Source organism: Syngnathus scovelli, chromosome 14, assembly GCF_024217435.2.
Source record: "Syngnathus scovelli strain Florida chromosome 14, RoL_Ssco_1.2, whole genome shotgun sequence".
NCBI lineage: Eukaryota > Metazoa > Chordata > Actinopteri > Syngnathiformes > Syngnathidae > Syngnathus > Syngnathus scovelli.
The window spans coordinates 4,645,001-4,657,500 of record NC_090860.1 but is presented as its reverse complement, the minus strand read 5'-3'; the positions used below and the strand labels follow the sequence as shown (position 1 = coordinate 4,657,500).

Here is a 12,500-nt window from a genome sequence, read left to right as displayed (position 1 = left end):
ACACACATCCCATCATATGCGGGAATCGAACTCAAGGTGTCGGCACACAAAACAGACAAATGCACCCCATCAGCGACTCCTGATGTTGGCGTCTTCCGAATGTTGCCGGTGTTACGCGTGACGTCACCCGACGAGTCCAAATATGGGAAACATCAGAACGTAAGGAGGCCAATCGGCTGGATAATTTCACGTATGCAATGCCAGCTCAAAGCAAGAAAAAAAAAAAAAGACAACCGATGTGTGTGAGTATGATGTCACAATGAGCGAGCCAGATTGAGATTTTTTGATGGAGTGAATGTACCCAATCCCACATTTTGTCCCCAAATGTAGGAACAACGTGGAAAGTTTTTTAAGAACGAGGAAAAGGATGAAAAATATTTTTAAGTGTGGGAGCAAAACATTTCAGACAGAATTCGAACAACAAGGCAAGCGTTTGAATTTGTCAACGCTAACGGATTTCATATTTGTCCTATCACATTTTGTCTCAAAGAAAAAAAAAAAACAATTTGGGGGGCAATAATAAACCAAGTCAGAGCAACATGATGATTACGTGGATGCATGTGAAGTGGATGCATGTGAAGTCGCGCGTGCGTGGAAAATTTGCAAATGAGCATAACCTGCTCGACATCAGTATACTGCATATTTGACTGATGTCATGTGAGCGAGAGAGCCACGAAAGAAGCGGCAAAGGTGAAGAACATTCGACATGGCTTTGCATCATCAACAATAATTCAAATAAAGATTGGCACAGGAAGCTCATTGCGCCAACCGTGGGAATTGGTCGAGAAACGTCATCAACCAATGACTGGTGAGGAAAGGAAGGTCGGGATTCCACGTAGCCAATTGCGCAAAAGAGGCAAATCCGGGGAAAATATTAGCGTGTGTGTGCGTGCGCGTGCGTGGCTGAAGGATAGCACCGGAAGGTTAACAAGGGTGCTGTTGGATTTAATCCACAATTTGGGAAGCGTGCTACCCGGGGCTCAAGACAAAAGCCATAGCCAATCACTTGTTATCCAATTCACTCACTGCGTGCTCGTTTTCTTTCTTCAGTTTTAGGAAAATACTAAGACACCGAAACAAAATTTAGACTTATACAGGTGGGTTGAGTTAAATCACAATTCTTGTTAAGAAAGCTCTGTTTTCAGGAAAGTACAATACAGCGCTGGGCCTTTCGTGTGACAATGCTCAAGAGCAGAATATCTCCCTTCAGAAAAGGCAACGTTCAAGGTTCTTTGGTCAGCTTATATTCAGGAGCACATAAGTAGGCCGAGTTTGATGGGTGATGAGTCCAGGGCGTGGGGCAAGTTCGCAGGAGAGTTTGATTCCATGGGAGTGGGTGCTGGTTCGGTGAGAGCTGGTTCCGTGGGGTTGGGTGCTGATTATGGGCGATTTGATATGTGTGGGGGCTGTTGTTTTCCATCCTGTCTTTCGGCCTTGGCGATCACCTTCGGGTTCTTGGCTGTTTTCCTCCTGCTCCAAATGTCCTTCCTGTAAACATTTTCCTCCATTTTTGCACAAACATCCACTTCACCCACTGTCGCACACCGTCCATTCATCGTCCTTCCACTTTTGTCATTTTTTACGGAATTATTTGAAATTTTGGGTGTGACATCATCAATTTGTTAATGTTCACTGACTATGCAAAGTTCTTACTCACTACTTACCATGCATTTGTTTGTTTGCTCTTTTAACACTCCATGTACTTGCTCACTTCGTCACATTTAATCATGCTTCCAACCCTATCTTTTTATTGTTAGGTAAAACATTTCCTCCTGTCCAGAACATTCAGTAGTAATCCAAAGCTGGCGTCTAGCATTAGGCGACATACGACGTCACATTAAGCATTAATCAAAACATAAGATATAATCAAGTACTGAACATTCTTAGACGCCTTTGACAGTGTCCGTGATTTAGAAAAACATCAGGCATGCATTAAACAGTTACTTAAGCGTCGTTAAGCTATTCAGGCAATATATCAAAAAACATGTGTTATTTCAAAGTGCACAGAAATACATATCAGATCATGAAGTTATCAAAACCTTTGTCATTACCACATATCAAAAATGTCCAGTTATGTCTTCTTTATTGATTTGGTAGTAGGTATAATTATATGCTTAAAATGTTTCTGTTATTGATTTAATATGTGAATATACTTGTCTGCTTATGTACTTTATTCAATGAGGTGTGAGCATATCTGTTTTTGTAGCTAGGCAGGACTTTTTGGTTTTCGACTTCATTTCTTCGGTGCTAACAAGGAGGCTAGTTAGCACGATGCTAACTAATCAACTAGTGACTGCGTCCGTGCGTGCTAGAGGAATATAACAGTCATATGGAAGTGCGTTAATAGAGCAAGTGTGTGTGTGTGTGTGTGTGTGTGTGTGTGTGTGTGTGTGTGTGTGTGTGTGTGTGTGTGTGTGTGTGTGTGTGTGTGTGTGTGTGTGTGTGTGCGTGAGTACGTGTGCGTGCAAACAGTCAACGGCTCGTGAAAAATGCTTTTAATGAGCAAAAAAGCAGCTGTCTGGTTAAACAATCTCAACTTCTCCTTTTGTCCGAGTGCAAACTGTAGTGGCTGCGGCTGAGCACTGCTGCCTGTCAGACGTCACTCCTTTCTTCCTTGCTCCTTGCTCCCTTACTTTTTGCTCCTTGCTCCACCCGCTCTTCCACCCGTGCAAGGCAAGTTCCTTCAACTCGTTCTTGTGCTGAGCTCCTTGAGCGGCACCCCGAGCTCGTGTGGGATGAATAAAGTTCTATCATCATCATCATCACCTCCACAAAGCTCCCAAGCGAGCAGGCACCAGCATGCTTTGACCTCTCCCATGCACCTTCTCACTCCTCCTTTTCCACTTTGCTTTGTGGCCTTCAGCACGTTGGGGTCCACCAGAAGGAAGCGGTGTGTCGACCTGGACAGACCGGACGGGAAGCGCAAAAGTCGCTTGACGCCGCGTCCGACATCTTTGAAGCCCGAACAAGGGCTCGTCTTCAACTTGGACCCATGACCTGAGAGTGGAGCCGGTTGGGGGAAGAAGGGGCTCACGGTGACGTCCGGTCACGACACATGGCCGGAACGGTCCAAGCACACACCGGACTTCCCGCTTTGATCGATCGAGCCGCTCAATTCTTTGTCCATCAAATTTCAAAACATTTGTCATGTTTGGTCTGTTTCCATACTCACTGTTTTAACAGCAGCACCATTTTGAATTGTCAACTTCAACGCTTGGCCACCAAGAATTATTAAGTCCCATTGTAGAACCAGGCTACTTTTTATTCAAGCACAAATGAGGAGGTCCCAAAAAGAAGCATTAAGACAGAGTAGAGACAGGCAGATAGGTCCACCGGTGCTAACGAGGCTTTTGCTACCTTGGAATCTTAGCCACCGACATGCCAGCAGGAAGCTAAGCTAATAACGGCCTAGAATCACTCATTGACTTTGCCACATTACTGCCTCGCATCCTGTGCTTATTTTGTCACCGTGCCACCTATCTTGTCAGCCACTTAGCATCTTAGCTCCTCGGTACTATGTACCACAGTCCTGGTTGCTGATCAATCACAAGATCAAATGTTGGACATATGTTTCCATGGTGACCATTTGAACACAAGTGCAACGCTCGCGACACTCAACTTAATTCTACCATACCTACCGTACTTTCACTGAGCTACTAGCCGACGCGAATCTCAGCACTCATGCACGGACACACACAACACACACACTTCTTCCCATTGGTCGTTTCTTGTCATTTTGCCGCCCGTCTGTCATGGGCGTCGGCGTGTCTCGTTTTGGGAAAGCGATCTTCCTGGCGGCTGGCAGGAAAAACTGGTCTTGACAGGATCTCCGTCTCGATAGGATCTCCCTCCCAAAACAAAGCCTCGGCTGTTTTAGCCCCGCCCCCTCAGCGCCTCGCCGCCAAAACACTTTGCCCACGTTGTACTCCGCTTTGGATGCTTTGATACCTGAAAAGGCTTCCACTTGTTCACCCCCTTCCGAAAACCCCTTTGCATCCCCCACTTCCTCCTCCATGCCAGCGGAGCGGAAAATGACAGTATTCCCCCCCAACCCCCCCAAAGTGAGGCCCAGACGTCAAAGTTAGCACAGAGGAGCCAAGTGTCCGATATCAGCTAATGCGAGCTTCAACTAACTAGCCCATTAGCAATGGCGACCACTCACATGCTATTTATTATTTAGTACACTTCGCGGATGTGTGCCCTCTCCTCACACGCAGCTGGCTAAGCTAACGTTAGCATGCCCTAAAACATTTGTTGTTAGGGGCTCAGATGGTTGGCATACGTTAGTTGAACGTTTGCACCCTTGAACGAACGGACAAAGTGACGCGTGTCACTACCTTTGCCGACGGTTGAAAATATTTGAAGTGATGGCTCGGGCCTGAAAAGTTCAATCACATAGCGCGTGAGCCAGCTAGAATCTTAATGATGTAACATTTTAGCCACTTAGCCAATTAGCTTGTGCGAAGATGTCAAAGTCCACATCAGATGTCGTATTGGGGGGGGGGAAAAAAACAAGTTGAACATGTTCATTATGTGTGCGTGCATGCGTTAATCAGCGTGACAAGCATGAGGGCAGGTGGTGTTGACTTTTTAAGTCCCAGCTGTACCTGCTCTCGCTAACAACCGTGCGGGTGTGTGTATGTGCATGCTTGCTGATCGAATCCACCAGAGGCAGCGGCGGCATGCTTTCCCACTCCCCGTAAATCACACATCCACACCCTCAATACCCCCAACGCCATATTATATCTTGCCACTGTTGTTTGTGTGACTGTGTGAATTTTCACAACCCGCAGTGCGCGCTTCCCATGATGCTTTGGGAGAGGCGCGGTGCTGCTTTTGTTACAACACAAACACGTCCAAACAATCAAAAACAACAAGAGTCTTTTTTTGTTGGACAGTTCAAGATGCTGCCTTCAGCCATGTGAGCAGCTAAAAAACATACGACGCACACGTATACGCACATGCAAAAAGTAAGGACGGATGGACGGTTCATTGAGGAAGGACAAACAAATGAGTGTATCTGCAAATATGGTCCTATGATGCTTTGGGGGAGGCGCGGTGCTGCTTTTGTCACAACACAAACACATCCAAACAAAAAAGTCATTTTTTTTGTTGGAAAGTTCAAGATGCTGGCATGTTAGCTTTTAGCCATGTCAGCAGCTAAAAAACACACACGACGCACCCTTTTACACAAACGCAAAAAGTAGGACAGACGGTTCCGTCACCGCTTCTGCCATTAAGCGAGTTCGCCAAAACAAAAAAACAAGCAAAAAAAGCAAGACAAAAGCCAGTCCGCCATCTTCAGAACTTTCTTGTAATTCGCCAGCAAAACGGGCGTCCGTCAGCAACAGAACGACGGAGTGTCACGTCGCTAGAAAGCGGGGCTCGCCCTCGTGGACGGATGCCCACAAATGCAAATGCGGTGGAAAAATGCACGACATCTTTGTCATCATCATCTTCGTTATCGTCGTCGTCATGGTCACGCCGTCATCATCAAACTTTGCATTGTTTGTCGTGCGCGTGAAGACGTCGAGGATGATGACGATAACGAGAATGACGATGACGACCGTGGTGACAACGACGGCGCCATCCGAAACACAGAAAATTGGCATGTCTGTGAGTCGTCTGTCAGCCGTCCCCCCTTTTGTACTGCTAAACATGTTTCGCTATTTCTCGCTGCCATTAGTCGCCGAATTTCTTCGCTTTTCTTCCTCGCCGCCGCTGCATCACAATGCGACAACTATTCAGATCACTCTCGCTTGGGGGTGGGGGTAGGGGGGGGGTTGGATGGCGTACGGGGCAGAGGGCTGATGCATTAGCGCCGCTTGAGATGCTTCACTCGCTTCGCATGCGAGAGGCTGACAGCGCGCAAAAAACCCCAACAAAATCGCTCTTGTGCGCCTTTTGTCACACAGCTGTCGATCAAACGGTCGTGGACACACACACGCGCGCGCAAAAACGTGTTATCGTATTCCTTCTCGTCGGCGGCGTCAACGTAATTGTCATAGTCATCTTCATCGCCATCGTCGTCATCCCCGTTTTGGTCGTCACGGCCGTCATCTTCCTTCAACCTTCCTTTCAAAGCAGCTCAACGTTTCAAATGAGGGTCTCGGGTTTGGGTTCCCAAGACATTGTTGCCCTTAAATTTGGGTTTAGTTTCCAAATTGGGGTTTTAAACTTGGGGTCAGATTTCAAAGTAAAATTTTAAACTTTGGTTAGTGTTTCCAAATAAATTTTTAATTGGGTTAAGGTTTCAATGCCAGGGTAAGCGATTCAAATAGTTTTATACTTTCCAAGTAGGGCTTTTAACTCGGTTTCCAAGTCGGGTTTTAGGCCAGGTTTTGGGTTTTCGAATGGGCTTTTCAACGCGGCTTGGGCTTTCAAATGAGTCTTTTCAAAGGCCAATATTTCCTTTGCCGCATTAGCATAGTAAGCTAATGTGTAGCATCGATGGCTTCCTGTGCGACGCGGGAAGCAACGCTTCCGGGAAGCAACGCGGGATGACCACGGGCAGCTCGAGACTTTCAAAGTCATTGCAAAAGTCTTTTCATTGGCAAAGAGCTGCTCCATTCATGCCTGCTTATCACACAATTAGAGGCCAAAGATTAGCTGGTCACCGAGCACGCCGTCACATGCTGAGCGTTTGTCAGCTTAGCGCGTTGCGCTGATGTGTCAAAATGCACGTGGACAGGAAGTTGGCAACCCACTAAATGATTATGACCTGACTTTGTGGCCCAAAGACACGAGCAAGTGAAGAATGCAAATTAACAACCAATACATTACAATCACACACAAAACACACGCACACACACACACATGTGAGTGGCGAACAGCGAGCGCCCAGAATGGGCGGAGTTCAGCAGGCGTGGTCACAGTCAGTGAAGTGTGTGTCAGGTGTGTGTGTTGTGGTCGTGTCATTGCAGGTGTCGAGGATTAACGCAGTCAAAACAAAGAAGAAAAGAAAAACAAGAGATTAAAGCTGACTTTCAGCAGTGTGCATTTGCGTGTGCGCTTGAGTTTAAGATGTTTGTACGTGATGCAAAGTGAACCCTATGTTCCTCTTTTTTTGTTGTTTGAAAATCAAAACGAAAATCTCGAAGCCTGTTTTGATGCAAGGCGACCACACCGACGAATATTGGCACGCACTCATGAATACGAATGCAGGCGGGCACATGCGCCTCGCTCTAGTGCAGGGGTCTCAAACTCCAGTCCTCGAGGGCTGCATTCCTACATGTTTTCCAAGTTTCCCTCGTTAAACACACCTGATTTAATTATCAGGCTCCTGCAGAACGTGAGGATGAACTGATCATTTGAATCAGGTGTGTTTAACGAGGGAAACTTGGAAAACATGTAGGAATGCGGCCCCTGAGGACTGGAGTTTAAGACCCCTGCTTTAGTGAGATGGCATTTTTTAAAGGGAAAGACTAGCTCGCATGGCGGCACAGAACGTACATGGCGCACTGGACAGTGATGAGCGTGTTTAGCTGGGAGGGAGGGGGAGGGGGGAGTAACTTAAGCTGTTAATGATGGTGCTTGGGGGGGGCACTTACAAATGACTTGAAGACAAGAAGGTAACACGAGCACCTTCGGACTCACCCTGAAAAGCAACACAAGCTTTGTCCCTGCATGTGTGTGTGTGTGTGTGTGTGTGTGTGTGTGTGCGTGTGTGCGTGTGTGTGCGCGTGTGTGTGTGTGTGTGTGTGTGTGTGTGTGTGTGTGTGTGTGTGTGTGTGAGTGCGCGTGCATGTGCGTGTACGTGTGTGTGTGCGTGCGTGCGTGCGTGTTGACATACTTCCTGTGACTAATTCACCTGATTCCGACCTCCAAAAGCAGCGACTCAAAACAAGCGCTCCTTTTTTGCATCCTTTGGACTTGTAAGCACGCCTGCGTGCTGATGACTGCGCTTCTTCTCGCTAATTCTCTTCAGTCAGACCTCCAACAACGTTTGACCTTTTAACTGCATGCTTGCGACACTTGGTGTCATTAATTCACCTAATTCCTGTGTTATGTGTATACCAAAGTGTGAAAGAGCGAGAGAAGATGCATGCGTGTTTCAGAGAAAGATGAGCAAGAAAGGGAGCACTTGTTTTGTGCATGTGTTTGAGTGTGTGTGTATGTGTGTGGGGGGGAGGTTTAGGCAAAGTCAGGTCGTATGTCAGCACAAACGCACGTGCATGTCTGAGCAGCGCATATGAGGGAGTGCTTATTCGGCCTTTGTGTTGTTGGCAGCATGAATGAGGCACAATTTTCTCAGAGGTGAGTCGAGTGATTTGTGACAATGCAGAGCGCTTGTTCGCTCCAAGGCCAACACGCGTGTCGCTCAAGGATGTCAATAAGGTGACATGTGACCACATTGCACGTAACAAACGGGTAGCGCCAAGTGGTTGCACATTCTGCGGGCGGGAGGGTTTGATTTGTGTGTTTTTGGACAGGGAAAAAGTTGTGCAAAAGGCACAAAAGCAATTTATCGAAACAATTGCGCCACATGCGCATTCGCAGGCCGCATCCCGCTGAGGTGAGACAACTGCTGTTCGCACTCCACGTGTAATTACAGCCACTCGGGTAACACTGTGTGTGTGTGCGTGTGTGCGTGCGTTTGTGTGTGTGTGTGTGTGTGTGTATGTGTGTGGTGTAGGGGTCATGTTTGTGTGTGCTGGAGGAGGAAAGTTGGACAACAAAAGAGTTGAAGGATGAATCGGAGGGAGGGGAAGAATAAAAGATCTGACACGTCGACTTTCTCAACAGCTGAACCTGATCCGCCTGCCAACAGGTGTGTGCGTTTCTGCGCGTGCGTGTGTACTGTCGGAATTCCCAAAGAAACTAACAAGCCGGAGGTGCGATCGCACGCCGACAGAATCGTTAGCTGCGTGTAGCTCCATGCTAACAAGGAGACTAACCATGCAAACCTGACGTCCTTGACATGTGAAGAAGAACATTTGTCCCGGCAACGTGCGTTCGCATGTGCGTCGCCCGAAGTGGCCTCCTGGCGGCGGCCCAGGATTGACTTTACGACGTGGCCTCAAGGACGACACCAAGAGGCGCAAAGAGGAAAAAACTGAGACATAATGTGAGCCGTCGATTCGTTTCACTACCGTAAATTTCGGAATATAAGGCGGTACTTTTTTCTCATATTTTTAACCCTGCAGCTTATAGTCTGGTGCGGTTTATATAGGTTTTTTTCCGTGAGTTTTCTCATGACTAATACACTTATACACTCATAAAAAGGCTGTGGACCGCTGTTGTGCTGTTATGTCAATAAAAGTTGTGTCCCTAAATAATCGTCTCTTTCCTGACAGTCATCTTTGTGTATATTCTCTTACAAATGGTAATTAAACATTAAAAACCTTACGTGATCATGCAGCGACTTTACATGCATTTTTTCTAACGGCCATCAGGGGGGGCTTGAGCAGAAAAGGTAAGAATGAGAGAGGTGGAATATATGCGTCGAGGAAGACAGCAGTGGCGCGTTGTACACGAGAAAAGTTAGCGTAAACAGAGCCCAATGATGGAAAACACTGGAAGGCGTGCGTATGACGCAGCTTTCAAGTTAAAAGCCATTGAGCTGGCTGATAAAGAAGGGAACAGAGCGGTTGCACGTAAACTTGGAATAAATGAATCGATTTAAAGTGGCCCTCCGACTTCAATGGGAGGCTTGGATGACCAGCAGCGAGAAATCGTTTACAAAAACTGGACGCATGTGAAAAGAGCAACTTTCACACAAGTCTGCCAGTGGATCCTGACAGCGTGGAGCAGTGTGAAAAAATCCACCATCACCAATGGGTTTCGAAAAGCCGGTCTGCTGCGTGACGGAGAGGAGAGCACAAGCTCTGGAGTGAATTTGCCTCAGGACGAAAGTGACGAGAAAAGACAACGAAAGAGAGAATGAGAAAGAGTGTTGTGACATATATCTGGCGCTATTCCAATCGGACACGGAGGAGGAAGATTTTGCTGGTTTCAGTGGACAGGAGGAAGACAAAGACGGCTTTCAGTGACTTTGTTGAATGATATGTTTTTTATTTACCCGTCTAGTTAGTGCTGTTAGTGTGATTAAAACTTTAAAAAGGCTTTCTGTGTACTGTCTTTCTTTGTAAATAACTCATGTGCACGTGCGGCTTATATTCTGGTGTGGCTTATATTAGTATAAAACTAAAAAAAAAAAAAAATCACGAATTTTAGCTGGAGCGGCTTATAGTCCGGTGTGGTTTATAGCCCGAAATTTACGTTAGTTAAGCGAGCCACCTAAGCCTAACTCCGTTGCCGCTTGTCACTTCCGACCACACGGGACCACCCGGAGCTCGTAGATGTTGATGGTGAACTCGCAAGCGGACACCGCTCGGAAAGAGATGTGACCGGACGTCAGAATGTGCCACTCTCTCGAGAAGATTTGACTCGTACGAGCGATGACATAACTTGCGAGTCCGCATGATTGTTGTCGGCTATCTTGTCTGCGACCGAGACGGGAGGCGGATCCAGAGTTGTAACTCTGACCGAGATGTCAAGTGGCAGCTTGACACAGCAAGACGAAAGCTGGAAAGGTAGCAGTTGCTATGTTTGCTAGCATCCTTGCATGGCGTTGCACAGGGACTTGCATATTGTGGCGCCAGAGTGTGCATGTCGCTCTCCTTATGGCTTTTAGTGTTGTCCTTGCGCAGCGCCTCCCGCAGTACTCCGGAGGAAGTGTTGTGGGGTTGATTGACAGACGTGGACGCCGGCCGCCAGACGCCGGCTGAGAATTGACTTGCGTGCACGCATGCACGCACGCACTCAGCGAGTGCCTTAGCGCTGTGGCATTATTTATTTGCGGCGGCGTATTTGTTCCACACGCGGCGGCGAGCTAACAACACGCAGCGCTCTTATGCAAATGACTTCACATCAAGGCGTGATATTTGGCAAATGTGAAATAAATTGATATGGCTCAATTAGATTGAAGCTCCCGGGCGCTCTCGCCTCGCCTCAAAGTGCTTCGCATTTACGTTGGGCGTCCTTCGCTCTTAATTATGCGCTTATGCGTGTCGACATTTGGCGGAACAGCCAGGAGCCTTTATGAGGCGCCGGCGCTCGGCTAGCCACGTGCAGCTAGCGCGCTGCTAAAAGCTTCCTCCCGCGGGGACGGCTTCCGCTTGCAAGAACGGCTTCCGCTAGCAAGGACGCCGTGACCACACGCCAAAGTCCAAAGTGGAAGATAAATCCCAAACATGCGTCAAGCTTTTCTTTGTGTTTTTCAATGTGATGTTTTTTGCGGAACCTTTGTCAACTTGATGACAACTAACCCAACCAATTTGATAAAAGGGAAATTTGGTGCAAACGCTACATAAATCCATTCAACCTTCTCTCCATCCATTCACTTATGACCGTTCGTCCGTCCATCTGCTCATCATCTCGCTGTGCAGGAGACCGTGTGCCGAGCCATAGTGTGAACATTCAGCTGCCCCCCAGTCAATTTGTTCATCGGGAACGCTTGCGATGATTTCCTCTTTTTCGGCTCTGGCTGCTGCACACGCCAACATGCCAAACACAAGCTCCTAACATGACACACACTAAACTCACACACATGCGCGCGCACGCTGCTGTGCAAACTGTATATTGACCTGCCGACAGCTGATTGGTGGATTGGATGCGGTGACTAAAAGCGTGCTGGTGATCTACTCTCATTATTTCAATTACCAGCCTAAACGCAGCAATCAGCCGCATAATGACGGACTTCGCCACGGGAGTGGGGGGGGCAATATATGCACGATTGTGGAAAATCAATATGGAAAATATGAACATAAACTTGCAATGAAGACACTTTGCATATGTTAAAATGCAGGCTTGGTGCAACTTTAGCGGCATTGGCATTTGTGTACATTGTCTGTTTGTGTGTTACTGATCTACTTTCAGCGCACCTCAACTTTAATGTTAAGTCACACGGTTTATTGGCACTTTTTAGCGTGTTAACTATTATGTTCAATATCTATTCATGTTTGTCATTACATGTTGTGTTGAGTTGTGCTTAGTGTTCTGTTCATTCATGTTTACGCACATTGACAGCATTTTAGCATGTTTTGATCATGTTAAGTAGCATGTTTGATAACACTTTAAATGGTATGTTTACTATCATGTGGATGCGCTTCATGTTCTTCGTTGTGGACTGTACTTTTCAAAGTAAACATGCTGCCCCTTGCTGGCATGGAGTGTGACTGCTTAGAGATTTTAACACTTAACCCAGAGAAGCCACCCCCGCTCCTCTTTGCTTTCCGCACCCACCTTGAATGCGTGCACCCCCCCCCCCCTCCATGTCTGCGTTTGATTGACAGGATGGACAGATGCTGCTCTATAAACAGGTAACCCGATCTCCAGAGCCCATCTGCTCGCGGCTCCTTCAATTCACACTTTACACACATGCATGCGCGCCGGAAAGATTGACGGGCATGCATGCGCGCGCACACACACACACATACACACACACGCACACACGCACACACAAATATGGCCACGTATCAAATAAATATGGCGAGGAC

At 47.3% G+C, this 12,500-nt stretch overlaps 1 long non-coding RNA gene across 1 annotated transcript in view; it reads right to left on the bottom strand.

Annotated features, from left to right (window-relative positions):
- Positions 1–1,102: 1,102 nt before the first annotated feature.
- LOC125980754 (uncharacterized) overlaps positions 1,103–12,500 on the bottom strand; it is a 22,783-nt gene continuing 11,385 nt past the window's right edge. The window contains exon 3 of the long non-coding RNA XR_007485726.1: positions 1,103–1,488. This is a non-coding gene — a long non-coding RNA (uncharacterized lncRNA). The remainder of the gene's footprint in view (positions 1,489–12,500) is intronic.